Source organism: Porites lutea, chromosome 5 (assembly GCF_958299795.1).
Source record: "Porites lutea chromosome 5, jaPorLute2.1, whole genome shotgun sequence".
Taxonomy (NCBI): Eukaryota; Metazoa; Cnidaria; class Anthozoa; order Scleractinia; family Poritidae; genus Porites; species Porites lutea.
The window spans coordinates 26574489-26592169 of record NC_133205.1 but is presented as its reverse complement, the minus strand read 5'-3'; positions in this window follow the sequence as shown (position 1 = coordinate 26592169).

Below are 17681 nucleotides of genomic sequence, written 5' to 3'. Positions count from 1 at the left end.
TCAATGAGCGAACTGAGTCGGCGAGTCAATTTCATTCCAAGGTATTTTTCGAATACATTCAATCTAGAAAATAAATATGCTCAAAAAAAACAAATAATCGGTTAGGAAATGTTACAAGCAGACATCGAATTAAACTAATATTGAGCGCACTTGTCTCCTTGCTTCCTGAGTTTCAATCCCAGTTTATCTAGTTTTATAGTAAAACTTAACTATCACAGACTGAGGTGTCAGTCCAGAACGTTCGTGTCTCCCTTGCTTCCTGAGTTGGAATCCCAGTTTATCTAGTTTGAATATTACGTTTCAACTATCATAGACTGAAGTGTCAGTCCAGGGAGAGGGTGTCTCCCTTGGTTACTGGGTTGGAATCCCAGCTAGTTTATCCAGTTTTAATAGTAAAATTAAACTATCACAGACTGAAGTGTCAACCTAGGGAGCTCGTGGAATCCCAGTTTATCTAGTTTGAATAGGCAAAATTAAATACCAGAGACAAAAGCGTCAGTACACGGAGCTCTTGTCTCCTTGGCTCCCAGTTTATCTAGTTTTAATAGTAAAACTTGACTATCAAAGTCTGAAGTATCAGTCCAGGGAGCTTGTGTCTCCCTTGCTTGCTGGGTTAGAATCTCAGTTTATCTAATTTTAATAGTACGTTTCATCTATTTTTGACTATTTTTTCTAGTTTTAATCGTACGTTTCATCTATTACTGACTGAAGTATTTAAGTCCAGGGAGCTCCTGTCTCCCTTGCTTACTGGGTTGGAATCCCAGTTTATCTAGTTTTAATAGTAAGTTTCATCTATTATTGACTGAAGTATCAGTCCAGGGAGCTCCTGTCTCCCTTGCTTGCTGGGTTGGAATCCCAGTATATGTAGTTTTAATAGTAAGTTTCATCTATTATTGACTGAAGTATCAGTCCAGGGAGCTCCAGTCTCCCTTGCTTGCTGGGTTGCAATCCTAGTTTATCTAGTTTTAATAGTAAGTTTCATCTATTATTGACTGAAGTATCGATCCAGGGAGCTCCTGTCTCCCTTGCTTGCTGCGTTGGAATCCCAGTTTATCTAGTTTTAATAGTAAGTTTCATCTATCATAGACTGAAGTATCAATCCAGGGAGTTCCTGTCTCCCTTTTTTGCTGGGTTGGAATCCCAGTTTATCTAGTTTTAATAGTAAAAGTAAGTTTCATCTTTTATTGACTTAAGTATCAGTCCAGGGAGCTCCTGTCTCCCTTGCTTGCTAGGCTGTAATTCCAGTTTATCTGGTTTTAATAGTAATAATTAACTATCATAGACTGAAGTATCAGTCCAGGGAGCTGTTGTCTCCCTTGCTTGCTGGATTGGAATCCCAGTTTATCTAGTTTTAATAGTAATAGTAAGTTTCATCTATTTTTGACTGAAGTAACAGTCCAGGGAGCTCCTGTCTCCCTTTTTTGCTGGGTTGGAATCCCAGTTTATCTAGTTTTAATAGTAATAGTAGGTTTCATCTATTATTGACTGAAGTATCAGTCCAGGGAGCTCCTCTGTCTCCCTTGCTTGTTGGGTTGGAATCCCAGTTTATCTAGTTTTAATAGTAAGTTTCATCTTTTATTGACTGAAGTATCAGTCCAGGGAGCTCCTGTCTCCCTTGCTTGCTAGGCTGTAATTCCAGTTTATCTGGTTTTAATAGTAAGTTCTATCTATTATTGACTGAAGTATCAGTCCAGGGAGCTCCTCTGTCTCCCTTGCTTGCTGGGTTGGAATCCCAGTTTATGTAGTTTTAATAGTAAGTTTCATCTATTATTGACTGAAGTATCAGTCCAGGGAGCTCCAGTCTCCCTTGCTTGCTGGGTTGGAATCCCAGTTTATCTAGTTTTAATAGTAAGTTTCATCTATAATTGACTGAAGTATCAGTCCAGGGAGCTCCTGTCTCCCTTGCTTGCTGGGTCGGAATCCCAGTTTATCTAGTTTTAATAGTTAGTTTCATCTATCATAGACTGAAGTATCAATCCAGGGAGTTCCTGTGTCCCTTGCTTGCTGGGTTGGAATCCCAGTTTATCTAGTTTTAATAGTAAGTTTCATCTATTATTGACTGAAGTATCAGTCCTGGGAGCTCCTGTCTCCCTTGCTTGCTGGGTTGGAATCCCAGTTGCCCTAAGTGCATATTACTTTGAAAATCAGTGATAATTAATCTTCTTAGAGCAACAACTCTTTCCAAGAAAATCCGAAATTATACCTAAAATAACTGAGATTTTTTTTATTTAAATAAAAACAAAAAAAAAATTTAAAGCCTTGAAAAAACCTGTTTCGTTACAGAAGCTGAGATATGGCATGACCTAAAGAAAAGGGTGTATGGCCTGTGCAGTATCCGAGACGCACGTGAGTGCAATGGCCATATAAATTGGGGGACCTCCGCTTGCGTCCATACCGGGACACCTGGGCATGAGCGCTTACAACAGACTTGTTTCGTGACAGAAGCTGAGATATGGCATGACCCGATGAGCGGTACACCGCTACGGCCCGTGCAGTATCACTCGTAAAGCTCTGCACCACTGCAGAATGAGTCGATAAGCACTTGAGTGCAACGGCCGTTTTCTTATCAGGCGCCCAATACATCACCTGTCGGTCAGAGGCGACCACCCAGACCTCGGTGTAACTGATGGCTCAGTACCACTCTCACCGCATAAGTAGACAAGCACCCTGTGGAACGCACGAAACCCTCCACCTGGCTTGAGGCCACTGTATTGGCAACAATAGGCCAACTTTGATTTTGGAATCCCCTTTTTCTACTTATGGCTGCTATTAAATTTATTGAAAGAATTGCTGCTGCTCGAACAGTATAATACTATAAATAATAATTAAAGCTAAGATGTAATGCACTCCATTTAGTTCTAGAATTAGGGTATTAAAGGTTCAACTACACGCATAATAGACTGTAGTATCACTCCAAGTATTACTTATATTGCTTGCTGCGTTGGAATCCAAGTGAATGATTTCTTTTAACAGTAAGTTTCATCTCTCATTTACTGAAGTATCAGTCTAGGGAGCCCCTGTCTCCCTTGCTTGCAGGGTTGGAATCCAAGTTAATCTAGTTTTAATCGTACGTTTCATCTATTACTGACTGAAGTATTTAAGTCCAGGGAGCTCCTGTCTCCCTTGCTTACTGGGTTGGAATCCCAGTTTATCTAGTTTTAATAGCAACTTTCATCTATTATTGACTGAAGTATCAGTCCAGGGAGCTCCTGTCTCCCTTGCTTGCTGGGTTGGAATCCCAGTATATGTAGTTTTAATAGTAAGTTTCATCTATTATTGACTGAAGTATCAGTCCAGGGAGCTCCAGTCTCCCTTGCTTGCTGGGTTCCAATCCTAGTTTATCTAGTTTTAATAGTAAGTTTCATCTATTATTGACTGAAGTATCGATCCAGGGAGCTCCTGTCTCCCTTGCTTGCTGCGTTGGAATCCCAGTTTATCTAGTTTTAATAGTAAGTTTCATCTATCATAGACTGAAGTATCAATCCAGGGAGTTCCTGTGTCCCTTGCTTGCTGGGTTGGAATCCCAGTTTATCTAGTTTTAATAGTAACTTTAATCTTTTATTGACTGAAGTATCAGTCCAGGGAGCTCCTGTCTCCCTTGCTTGCTGGGTTGGAATCCCAGTTTATCTAGTTTTAATAGTAAGTTTAATCCATTATTGACTGAAGTATCAGTCCAGGGAGCTGCTGTCTCCCTTGCTTGCTGGGTTGGAATCCCAGTTTATCTAATTTTAATAGTAAGTTTCATCTATTATTGACTGAAGTATCAGTCCAGGGAGCTCCTGACTCCCTTGGTTGCTGGGTTGGAATCCCAGTTTATCTAGTTTTAATAGTAAGTTTCATCTATAATTGACTGAAGTATCAGTCCAGGGAGCTCCTGTCTCCCTTGCTTGCTGGGTCGGAATCCCAGTTTATCTAGTTTTAATAGTAAGTTTCATCTATTATTGACTGAAGTATCAGTCCTGGGAGCTCCTGTCTCCCTTGCTTGCTGGGTTGGAATCCCAGTTGCCCTAAGTGCATATTACTTTGAAAATCAGTGATAATTAATCTTCTTAGAGCAACAACTCTTTCCAAGAAAATCCGAAATTATACCTAAAATAACTGAGATTTTTTTTATTTAAATAAAAACAAAAAAAAAAATTTAAAGCCTTGAAAAAACCTGTTTCGTTACAGAAGCTGAGATATGGCATGACCTAAAGAAAAGGGTGTATGGCCTGTGCAGTATCCGAGACGCACGTGAGTGCAATGGCCATATAAATTGGGGGACCTCCGCTTGCGTCCATACCGGGACACCTGGGCATGAGCGCTTACAACAGACTTGTTTCGTGACAGAAGCTGAGATATGGCATGACCCGATGAGCGGTACACCGCTACGGCCCGTGCAGTATCACTCGTAAAGCTCTGCACCACTGCAGAATGAGTCGATAAGCACTTGAGTGCAACAGCCGTTTTCTTATCAGGCGCCCAATACATCACCTGTCGGTCAGAGGCAACCACCCAGACCTCGGTGTAACTGATGGCTCAGTACCACTCTCACCGCATAAGTAGACAAGCACCCTGTGGAACGCACGAAACCCTCCACCTGGCTTGAGGCCACTGTATTGGCAACAATAGGCCAACTTTGTTTTTGGAATCCCCTTTTTCTACTTATGGCTGCTATTAAATTTATTGAAAGAATTGCTGCTGCTCGAACAGTATAATACTATAAATAATAATTAAAGCTAAGATGTAATGCACTTCATTTAGTTCTAGAATTAGGGTATTAAAGGTTCAACTACATGCATAATAGACTGAAGTATCACTCCAGGTATTACTTATCTTGCGGCTTGCTGCGTTGGAATCCAAGTGAATGATTTCTTTTAACAGTAAGTTTCATCTCTCATTCACTGAAGTATCAGTCCAGGGAGCGCCTGTCTCCCTTGCTTGCATGGTTGGAATCCCAGTTTATCTAGTTTTAATAGTAAGTTTCATCTATTATTGACTGAAGTATAAGTCCAGGGAGCTCCTGTCTCCCTTGCTTGCTGGGTTGGAATCCCAGTTTATCTAGTTTTAATAGTAAGTTTCATCTATTATTGACTGAAGTATCAGTCCAGGGAGCTGCCGTCTCCCTTGCTTGCTGGGTTGAAATCCTAGTTTATCTAGTTTTAATAGTAAGTTTCATCTATTATTGACTGAAGTATCGATCCAGGGAGCTCCTGTCTCCCTTGCTTGCTGCGTTGGAATCCCAGTTTAGCTAGTTTTAATAGTAAGTTTCATCTATCATAGACTGAAGTATCAATCCAGGGAGTTCCTGTGTCCCTTGCTTGCTGGGTTGGATTCCCAGTTTATCTAGTTTTAATAGTAACTTTAATCTTTTATTGACTGAAGTATCAGTCCAGGGAGCTCCTGTCTCCCTTGCTTGCTGGGTTGGAATCCCAGTTTATCTAGTTATAATATTAAGTTTCATCCATTATTGACTGAAGTATCAGTCCAGGGAGCTGCTGTCTCCCTTGCTTGCTGGGTTGGAATCCCAGTTTATCTAATTTTAATAGTAAGTTTCATCTATTATTGACTGAAGTATCAGTCCAGGGAGCTCCTGACTCCCTTGGTTGCTGGGTTGGAATCCCAGTTTATCTAGTTTTAATAGTAAGTTTCATCTATAATTGACTGAAGTATCAGTCCAGGGAGCTCCTGTCTCCCTTGCTTGCTGGGTCGGAATCCCAGTTTATCTAGTTTTAATAGTAAGTTTCATCTATTATTGACTGAAGTATCAGTCCTGGGAGCTCCTGTCTCCCTTGCTTGCTGGGTTGGAATCCCAGTTGCCCTAAGTGCATATTACTTTGAAAATCAGTGATAATTAATCTTCTTAGAGCAACAACTCTTTCCAAGAAAATCCGAAATTATACCTAAAATAACTGAGATTTTTTTTATTTAAATAAAAACAAAAAAAAAAATTTAAAGCCTTGAAAAAACCTGTTTCGTTACAGAAGCTGAGATATGGCATGACCTAAAGAAAAGGGTGTATGGCCTGTGCAGTATCCGAGACGCACGTGAGTGCAATGGCCATATAAATTGGGGGACCTCCGCTTGCGTCCATACCGGGACACCTGGGCATGAGCGCTTACAACAGACTTGTTTCGTGACAGAAGCTGAGATATGGCATGACCCGATGAGCGGTACACCGCTACGGCCCGTGCAGTATCACTCGTAAAGCTCTGCACCACTGCAGAATGAGTCGATAAGCACTTGAGTGCAACAGCCGTTTTCTTATCAGGCGCCCAATACATCACCTGTCGGTCAGAGGCAACCACCCAGACCTCGGTGTAACTGATGGCTCAGTACCACTCTCACCGCATAAGTAGACAAGCACCCTGTGGAACGCACGAAACCCTCCACCTGGCTTGAGGCCACTGTATTGGCAACAATAGGCCAACTTTGTTTTTGGAATCCCCTTTTTCTACTTATGGCTGCTATTAAATTTATTGAAAGAATTGCTGCTGCTCGAACAGTATAATACTATAAATAATAATTAAAGCTAAGATGTAATGCACTTCATTTAGTTCTAGAATTAGGGTATTAAAGGTTCAACTACATGCATAATAGACTGAAGTATCACTCCAGGTATTACTTATCTTGCGGCTTGCTGCGTTGGAATCCAAGTGAATGATTTCTTTTAACAGTAAGTTTCATCTCTCATTTACTGAAGTATCAGTCCAGGGAGCGCCTGTCTCCCTTGCTTGCAGGGTTGGAATCCCAGTTTATCTAGTTTTAATAGTAAGTTTCATCTATTATTGACTGAAGTATAAGTCCAGGGAGCTCCTGTCTCCCTTGCTTGCTGGGTTGGAATCCCAGTTTATCTAGTTTTAATAGTAAGTTTCATCTATTATTGACTGAAGTATCAGTCCAGGGAGCTGCTGTCTCCCTTGCTTGCTGGGTTGGAATCCCAGTTTATCTAATTTAAATAGTAAGTTTGATCTATTATTGACTGAAGTATCAGTCCAGGGAGCTGCTGTCTCCCTTGCCTGCTGGGTTGGAGTCCCAGTGTATCTAGTTTTAAGAGTAATAATTAACTATCATAGACTGAAGTATTAGTCCAGGGAGCTTGTGTCTCTCTTGCTTGCTGGGTTGGAATCCCAGTTTATCTAGTTTTAATAGTAATAATTAACTATCATAGACTGAAGTATCAGTCCCGGGAGCTCTTGTCTCTCGTGCTTGCTCAGTTGGAATCCCAGTTTATCTAGCTTTAATAGTGATAATTAACTATCAGAGACTGAAGCATCCGTCTAAGGAGCTGTTTTCTCCCTTGCTTACTTAGTTGGAACCCTAGTTTATCTAGCATAGTGATAATTAACTATCATAGACTAAAGCATCATTCCAGGGAGCTGTTGTCTTCCTTGGTTGCTGGGTTGGAATCCCAGTTTATCTACTTTTAATAGTAAAAACTAACTATAATACACTGAAGTGTCAGTCCAGGAAGCTTGTGTCTCCCTTGCTTGCTGGGTTGGAATCCCAGTTTATCTAGTTTTAATAGTAAAATTTAACCAACATAGACTGAAGTATTATTAACGAAAGCAAATATCTCCCCTGCTTAGTGGGTTGGAATCCCAGTTTATCTAGTGTTAATATCATAGAAAGAAGTGTCAGTCCAGGGAGCTTGTGTCTCCCTTGCTTTCTGGGTTGAAATCCCAGTTTATCTAGTTTTAATAGTAAAATTTTACTAACATTGACTGAAGTATCAGTAACAAGAGCACCTGTCTCTCTTGCTTATTGGGTTGGAATGCCAGTTTATGTACTTTTAATAGTAAGTTTTAAATATCATCGACTAAAGCATCAGTCCAGGGAGCTTGTGTCTCCCTTACTTACTGGGTAGGAATCTGAGTTTATCTAATGTTTATAGTAAAATTTAACTATCATAGGGTTAAGTGTCAGTCCAGGGAGCTTGTGTCTCCCTTGCTTGCTGGGTTGGAATCCCTGTTTATCCAGTTTTAATAGGAAAAATTAATTATCATAGACTGAAGCGTCAATTCAGGGAGCTCTTGTCTCCCTTGCTTACTGGGTTGGAATCCCAGTTTATCTAGTTTTAATAGTAAGTTTCATCTATCATAGACTGAAGTATCAATCCAGGGAGTTCCTGTGTCCCTTGCTTGCTGGGTTGGAATCCCAGTTTATCTAGTTTTAATAGTAAGTTTCATCTATTATTGACTGAAGTATCAGTCCAGGGAGCTGCTGTCTCCCTTGCTTGCTGGGTTGGAATCCCAGTTTATCTAATTTTAATAGTAAGTTTCATCTATTATTGACTGAAGTATCAGTCCAGGGAGCTCCTGACTCCCTTGGTTGCTGGGTTGGAATCCCAGTTTATCTAGTTTTAATAGTAAGTTTCATCTATAATTGACTGAAGGATCAGTCCAGGGAGCTCCTGTCTCCCTTGCTTGCTGGGTCGGAATCCCAGTTTATCTAGTTTTAATAGTAAGTTTCATCTATTATTGACTGAAGTATCAGTCCTGGGAGCTCCTGTTTCCCTTGCTTGCTGGGTTGGTATCCCAGTTGCCCTAAGTGCATATTACTTTGAAAATCAGTGATAATTAATCTTCTTAGAGCAACAACTCTTTCCAAGAAAATCCGAAATTATACCTAAAATAACTGAGATTTTTTTTATTTAAATAAAAACAAAAAAAAAAATTTAAAGCCTTGAAAAAACCTGTTTCGTTACAGAAGCTGAGATATGGCATGACCTAAAGAAAAGGGTGTATGGCCTGTGCAGTATCCGAGACGCACGTGAGTGCAATGGCCATATAAATTGGGGGACCTCCGCTTGCGTCCATACCGGGACACCTGGGCATGAGCGCTTACAACAGACTTGTTTCGTGACAGAAGCTGAGATATGGCATGACCCGATGAGCGGTACACCGCTACGGCCCGTGCAGTATCACTCGTAAAGCTCTGCACCACTGCAGAATGAGTCGATAAGCACTTGAGTGCAACAGCCGTTTTCTTATCAGGCGCCCAATACATCACCTGTCGGTCAGAGGCAACCACCCAGACCTCGGTGTAACTGATGGCTCAGTACCACTCTCACCGCATAAGTAGACAAGCACCCTGTGGAACGCACGAAACCCTCCACCTGGCTTGAGGCCACTGTATTGGCAACAATAGGCCAACTTTGTTTTTGGAATCCCCTTTTTCTACTTATGGCTGCTATTAAATTTATTGAAAGAATTGCTGCTGCTCGAACAGTATAATACTATAAATAATAATTAAAGCTAAGATGTAATGCACTTCATTTAGTTCTAGAATTAGGGTATTAAAGGTTCAACTACATGCATAATAGACTGAAGTATCACTCCAGGTATTACTTATCTTGCGGCTTGCTGCGTTGGAATCCAAGTGAATGATTTCTTTTAACAGTAAGTTTCATCTCTCATTTACTGAAGTATCAGTCCAGGGAGCGCCTGTCTCCCTTGCTTGCAGGGTTGGAATCCCAGTTTATCTAGTTTTAATAGTAAGTTTCATCTATTATTGACTGAAGTATAAGTCCAGGGAGCTCCTGTCTCCCTTGCTTGCTGGGTTGGAATCCCAGTTTATCTAGTTTTAATAGTAAGTTTCATCTATTATTGACTGAAGTATCAGTCCAGGGAGCTGCTGTCTCCCTTGCTTGCTGGGTTGGAATCCCAGTTTATCTAATTTAAATAGTAAGTTTGATCTATTATTGACTGAAGTATCAGTCCAGGGAGCTGCTGTCTCCCTTGCCTGCTGGGTTGGAGTCCCAGTGTATCTAGTTTTAAGAGTAATAATTAACTATCATAGACTGAAGTATTAGTCCAGGGAGCTTGTGTCTCCCTTGCTTGCTGGGTTGGAATCCCAGTTTATCTAGTTTTAATAGTAATAATTAACTATCATAGACTGAAGTATCAGTCCCGGGAGCTCTTGTCTCTCGTGCTTGCTCAGTTGGAATCCCAGTTTATCTAGCTTTAATAGTGATAATTAACTATCAGAGACTGAAGCATCCGTCTAGGGAGCTGTTTTCTCCCTTGCTTACTTAGTTGGAATCCTAGTTTATCTAGCATAGTGATAATTAACTATCATAGACTGAAGCATCATTCCAGGGAGCTGTTGTCTTCCTTGGTTGCTGGGTTGGAATCCCAGTTTATCTACTTTTAATAGTAAAAACTAACTATAATACACTGAAGTGTCAGTCCAGGAAGCTTGTGTCTCCCTTGCTTGCTGGGTTGGAATCCCAGTTTATCTAGTTTTAATAGTAAAATTTAACCAACATAGACTGAAGTATTATTAACGAAAGCAAATATCTCCCCTGCTTAGTGGGTTGGAATCCCAGTTTATCTAGTGTTAATATCATAGAAAGAAGTGTCAGTCCAGGGAGCTTGTGTCTCCCTTGCTTTCTGGGTTGAAATCCCAGTTTATCTAGTTTTAATAGTAAAATTTTACTAACATTGACTGAAGTATCAGTAACAAGAGCACCTGTCTCTCTTGCTTATTGGGTTGGAATGCCAGTTTATGTACTTTTAATAGTAAGTTTTAAATATCATCGACCAAAGCATCAGTCCAGGGAGCTTGTGTCTCCCTTACTTACCGGGTAGGAATCTGAGTTTATCTAATGTTTATAGTAAAATTTAACTATCATAGGGTTAAGTGTCAGTCCAGGGAGCTTGTGTCTCCCTTGCTTGCTGGGTTGGAATCCCTGTTTATCCAGTTTTAATAGGAAAAATTAATTATCATAGACTGAAGCGTCAATTCAGGGAGCTCTTGTCTCCCTTGCTTACTGGGTTGGAATCCCAGTTTATCTAGTTTTAATGTTAAAATTTAACTAACATATACTGAAGAATAAGTAACAAGAGGAGCTGTCTCCCTTTTTTACTGGGTTGGAATCCCAGTTTATCTAGTTTTAATAGTAAAATTTGACTACCATAGACTGAAGTGTCAGTCCAGGGAGCATGTGTCTCCCTTGTTTGCTGGGTTGGAATCCCAGTTTATCTAGTTTTAATAGTAAAAACTAACTATTATAGACTGAAGTGTCAGTCCAGGGAGCTTGTGTCTCCCTTGCTTGCTGGGTTGGAATCCCAGTTTTTCTAGTTTTAATAGGAAAAATTAGTTATCACAGACTGAAGCGTCAGTCCCGGGTGCTGTTGTCTCCCTTGCTTGCTGGGTCGGAATCTCAGTTTATCTAGTTTTAACAATAAGTTTTAACTAGGAAAAGCTCCTGTTTCCCTTGCTTACTGAGTTGGAATCTCAATTTATCTAGTCTTAATCGGAAAAATATCATAGACTGAAGTGTCAGTCAAGGAAGCTAATGTGTCTTCCTTACTTACTGGGTAGGAATCCCAGTTTATCTAGTTTTAATACTTAAAGTTTTAACTATCATAGACTGAAGTGTCAGTCCAGGGAGCTCTTGTCTCCCTTGTGTAGTGGGTTGGAATCCCAGTTTATCTAAGTAGTTTTAACAGTTTTATCTGATGCAGTCTGTTACAATCAGTTTAGGGAGCATCTTTCTCTCTTGCTTGCTGGGGGTTTAAAATTTTAGTTTACCTAATTGTTATAGTAAGTTGAAGTATATATAGCTTGCAGTATATTTCCAGGGGGCACCTGTCTCCAATGCTAGACCTTGCAACCTCTAAAATAATCATACGAAGTGTGATATGAAAACAGAGGCCTGTCAATGGGGTCCTTAAAAGGAAATCATTTTGCTTATTCGGATACAACGCTAAAATTGTACAGGACACAAGACAGTGGTGCAGATAGTACTTACATTTTCGAATCTGTCAATGTCGAGTTTCATGAGTTGAATTTCTTTTTTCTGCAGAAATTCTGTCTGGTTTTCTGATAATTCTTTATCTGTTAAGATGAAAAGGTAACAAATTAAACAATAATCAAGATAATGTAGCTTTTAAAACAGTCATGATTACTGTAGAAAAGGGTTGTGATTGACTTTGGCCAAGAAATAATACGGGCATCAATTTTAAAAGTGCAGTGGTTTTGTTACCTCTGCGTCCTACATCCCTGATGCATAAAAATCCCAACGATGCAAAATGTATCCTGACATGCGTCCCCCAGGATGCAAAGAACAATTGATCGATTTGAACATTTTTGGTAGAATATCCTGTCTGTGTGATTTCTGTGGCTAATTTTGTCTAAAGATGCATATTTATTTTAGTCTTTTTTGTGCTTTAAAGATATGGAACGACTAAATTTATTTTCATTAAACTGTGATAAAGAGTTTTGGCGTATGTCTCCAGGTTCAACAAACTCCATAAACGGTGCTGGTAATTTACAAAATGAATTAAAATCAAATGGTAATTTCTTTGAATTCATTTTTAATGCAGCTTGGTCAGTTTTCAGTCTGATATGTCATTTACTGACAAGAGTTCTATAGGAGAATAAATTAATGCTAAAAACGTAATGAAATGTAATACAATGTAATGAAATGGTACAATGTACTTAACAGGAAAACCAGGTCAAGCATTCTTAGGAATAATAAAAATTTAAAATTTAATTCTCTCAAAAGTGAGTTCATTATTGGTTTTAATATCACATTCTTTGTTAGGAGAAAAATGCCTTAAAATGTTCAATTCAGTTTTTATTTTGTAGTGGTGGTGGGTGGGTGGTGAATTTTCCAACACAAAAATGAAGAAACAAATAATTAAATATGATTAGCTAGCAATCTTATTAACATAGTCAGTAATTTATTATTGGGTCCCCCAGTGACTTGTAATATTACAGTGCGACTTAACAGTTCCCGGGCACCTTAAACAAAGTTGACCAAACAGGAGAGTTGGTTGTTGGCCGATCAGCAGCTTGTGACAATGTTTAAATATTGATTGCTAACGTTTTTCAAGAAAGAAAAATGTTTCTCTAGACAATGTTTTTCTATTCAGAACTTTACATACAAAACCCTGGAGACAATATTTGCTCGACTCAAACTGTTATTTTTTCATCTACCACCAATTTCTTCACTAACATTTATGTTTTTTGCCTCCATTATTCAGAGTTATGGCGACCTCTGAGGAAACACTGGCTTTCTTCAGTGGGTTCAAAAGGTCACATCTGTAGACTGGTTGTACAAATGTTGATTTTTTTTTTGGTTTTGTTTCATGGTAATGATACTATGAATGATGATTAACTTTCTCAGAATGTATTGTTATTTTCCTGTAATCCGATTTGTCAAAGTGGCCCTAGTTATAGTAATAGTAGACAAATTGAGATACAATTATTGTATTTATTATTTTGCAATTATCATCACAAAACTCCAAGTAGGGAGTCATGTAATTCTGCACCCATTACAAGTAGGGTGTCAAAAAAGTTTACTTTACTGTGGCGGGAAAAAAACCACCTAAAAATTTTGAGATGACCATTTAAGTTCCCCTTAGTCATCCAAACAGATAAATAGTTTTTAGGGTAGCTTCAAGTTTACCAAACAGGCTTCTAAATCTGAGAGGGAAAAAAAATATTTTAGACACCATTTTAGTGACTTATTTGAAAAGATTCAGTCATTTGCTGCCCTCAAACATTCTAATATACTGAACTGTAATAGTGTCTCAGACCTTAATATGTTAACGGTGCACAACTACTGTAAACAGGAATACTTTCAAGAAAGCTGGTTATGGGCCAATCAGCACGTCATAAGAAAATCAAAAGTTCCTCCAACCACAACATTTAAAATATTGACTGCAAACATCTCCAAAAACCAAAACTTTTCATCAGAAAATGTTCTTTGGTCCAAAATTTTTAGGGTGACATAATTGTTTGATATAGTACTAATAATTGTTTGATTTAAGATGTAGGGTAAGACCTCAGAAACCGGGCTCATATGAAGTGGCCTTTACTGAGTACTGAGAATTTAACATCCTAAGCCAGAGCCTTTCTTCTCTCAGGGTCTCATTCATAATTTACAGTTGTTCAGTTGTCAGTAGTTCTTGATATTCTTGTGAAATTTGTGGATTTCTCAAGGGCCTTTGCCTTCTCTCTTTCTAAATCTAGAGTCCTGCTAAATTTGATCATAGTTAATAGAGGGTCACCTCCATTAACTATGATTTGATATTCTTACTACTCTTGCAATATTTGTTAACTTGTCTTTGCAAACTTTTCGAGGACCTTTTTTTGCCTTTCCTTTTTCTTAAAGTCTTTTAAAATTTTTTACCCAGTCTTTCTCGATAACAAGAAAAATTCTTGTTAGTTTTGCGTTTTTTTTTTTGCGATCTCTAGCTTAGTTTACAATTTCGTTAAACTTGTCACTCTTGCTATTTTTACGGTATTTGCAAGTACATGTGTTGTAAGAGTCTGACAAAGTTTTCTTGTGAATCCTTTTTTTGGCTAAAATTGCAAAAAGAATCCACTAGCCACCAGCTAGTCCGATCTCCATTTTTGTATTTTGTGTCTCATCTCTAGATTTGCTATTCGCCGAGGAGATCGCCCGGGCAGGAATATAGATTTTTTTTATAAGTTACAACTAATTTTTTGAAACCTTGACCAGCGGCCAGTCATACCCACAAGCTAATGAAGAAAAGAGGATTTTTTCAATTACGGAAATCAACGCGTACGCAACTACAGATCGAACGCCTACCTTAAAACCTCTACATGCAAGTCCTCTGTGTAGCAAACCAATAAAGGTCGGTCGATCAGGTCATAATTCAAAACTTGATTAGCAAACTTTCTTTTTAGTTGGGCGAGAAACGCCAAATTATTTCAAAAAAGTGTCTACCTTTTACATTGCGGCCGACTTTCTGACAGCCATATTGTTCTTGCCACGTGACTAGTAGTGGCGCGAAATAATGTGACATGCTACCCACAGGAATACCCCTCTTACGGCGCGGGCCACTTGGATCGGATTACAGGAAAGCAACAATACATTCTAAGAAAGTTGGTTGTCGGCCAATCAGCAGCAATAAGTTAGTCGAAGCACAAACTTTATTTAAAAAAATATTGATAGTAAAAGTTTTTCAGGAAAGCAAAATGTTTCACCAAACAATGTTTTTCTGTTTGAAACTTTGCATACACCACCCAGCGGAAATTTCTTCGCTACTATCCACCCACGTACGTCAAGTGAGGGGGAAGCTACTTTCTACACATTTTTTACTCTAAAATGAAATCAAAATCAAGGGTTTTGCTCGCAGGCTATTTTAATTTGACAGCGGATTTGAGTATAGATCATGCGCATCACCTCATAAACAATATTTCCTCCACAGAGTTTGGAAATATGTTTTTGGTTCTTTTATTTTTGGGTATGGTAATATATGATAATGAGTTTGAAAAAAAAAGGAAAATAAAATGATTTGAACCAAGGACAAAATTGAACCACAACATTGACATAGCTGCATATAGCTGAAAGGACAGCCGAAGAATTAAGATATCGAGTAGTGTTTTGCCGCAAACCTAAGGCAATTTAAAGTTGCTTCAAGGTACAGAGTTTTCAGCAATAGTTGTAATTTCCTTATTAGGGTCGTTTGAATTTTAGTTTTGAATTTAAGGTGTTGACTGATCGTGATAAAAAAGTGAAATATTATCACTGTTTAATGAAGTGTGAATCTGTTTATTTACATACGGTCCATATGTGATCTCATATTTTTAAAGCTGTCTTGAATATACTTAATTCCGATACATTTGACAATTTCCCCAGCAATTTTTTTCCTTGCCCGGCAAAATACATAATATAAAACTCGATCGATAGTCCAGCGCACGTTTTTGTCGTTCACTGTTGCAGTGTGTGTAGCTTGAGTTTTGCAATTTCAATACCAAAGGACAAAATAATAAGATATGCGAGAAAAACATAGAGGCATGCCAGGGAATAGCGCCCTGGGGACGAGGTTGGCATGATATTATTTTTTTCAACTTTTGAATGATTTCCTTTGCTGGTTCCTTTCTCGCCTCTGAAATATTTACTTCAGGAAAAAAAATACTGCAGTTATCCGCTGGCCTCCACGAAAAAGGTGTCCGCTTTGCAAGTTGCGAGAACACCGTTTCTCGGCCCCAGAATTCATCTCTTCCTCCTCTAGGAAACACGTGTTTCTTCAGCGGGTTCAAAAGGTCCCGTATGTAGGTTGTAATTGGTTGATTTCGATCCATGTTGTTGATTTCGTTTCGTGGAAATTATGATTGGCAACTTGCTATCTTTCTTGGATTGTACTGTTATCTTCCTGTCATCTGATTGGTCAACTTTGGCTTGGTAGCCCCGGTTATAGTAATGTTACAGTAGTCGCACTGTAATCTAATTTTGATTAAATTGCTAGTATAGCTATCATTATTAATTTGTTTTCTTCATTTATCATCGTTATTTTTGTTTTGGAAAATTAATGATTAAAAATTTCGGACGTTGTCTCGTGTTTCCAGGAAATTTTTTTGAAGCAAATTTACAAAACGACAAAATTTGTCATGTGTACCTACACTGAACATCAGTATTCTCTTGGCGTGGTATTTAGGGGGCTGAATTCCTTTTTCTTTCTAATCTGTAAACAGAGAGAGATAACAAGAACAAATAAATGTATTCTGTATTCTTAATACTGGTGCAATTCTGTGTACGAGTTAAAGAATGGAATTCTGGTGCAATTATGTGTGAGGTGCGAGTTAACTAAAAACTACTGTAAAGGGATAGAGTATAAAATAAAGTAAAAAAAAAGAAAAAACAAGTTGAAAGTTTTTAAAACAACTGTGTAACATCGCTACATCCGGATGGGAAACATTTCTTGTAAGTTTCCGGGTGGTTTTATGATATTAGCATAACTCCATAATTTTGTATTTTTAGGACCAATTGACTCACGTTAACTATTGCAAATGATTTACATTGCTAAAAATTCACATAGCTTAGCGGAGGAAATCATGCAGTCACTGCGTAACCACCACAACTACTCCGTTGATTCACAAGTCCGGTACATTTGATTTTTTCCCTTGTACCTTCATATATATGCCTGCTTTACATCCTCAGCTTCACCAATATCGATCAATATCACTGGTTTTTCTTTTCGGTTTCATTATTTGATTCAGGAATCAGGATTTGATTTAACGAATCTTAGTTTAAAAATACTTACCTCAATAGACCATCCCTTTTTCTGTTTCTTTATCAGACTTCCCCAGGCTCTAATCGTCCACAGTTCGGTGTCAGTGATCTGAACATGCAACTGATGGCAAGAAAAGAAAAAAAAGTTTGTGTTAGGAAAATATGATTGAGTTAAATTTGCAGTTTATTCACGACAGGACAAAGACAAAAGTAGTATATAAATAATAATTTCTCACATTTTCACGGTCTTTCATACTCTCATGTTTCAATGTTGGCTCCTTTTCCTTGCGAGCGCGGCGTCAGGCGGTGCAACAACACTTTATGATAAAAGTAAACTGTGTATAAAAACAAGAAAATAATCAATCAAAGCATGAAAATATACCTAACAAAAATTAAAGGGTATTTTTGTTCGCCGGCTACTTGGACAGGCCAAAGGTAGATCGATTTGAAATTGTTGCTCTACGGTTTCTAGCAGCTCATCGAACATCAGTCTAAGGCGGCTGGTCAGCTATTTTCCTGCTCGAATCACAAACTTTGAAAACATTTGAGTTGTGAAAAATACCGTGGCGTTTAACAATAAAATTAGTTGATTCTACTTACCACTTTAATACCAGGTCATCAACCAATTATAATATCCCCACGTCTGTTGGTCAAGAAGCAAGGATAGACTTGAGCAGTTCCGAGCCCTCTTTGCGATCAGCGTTGA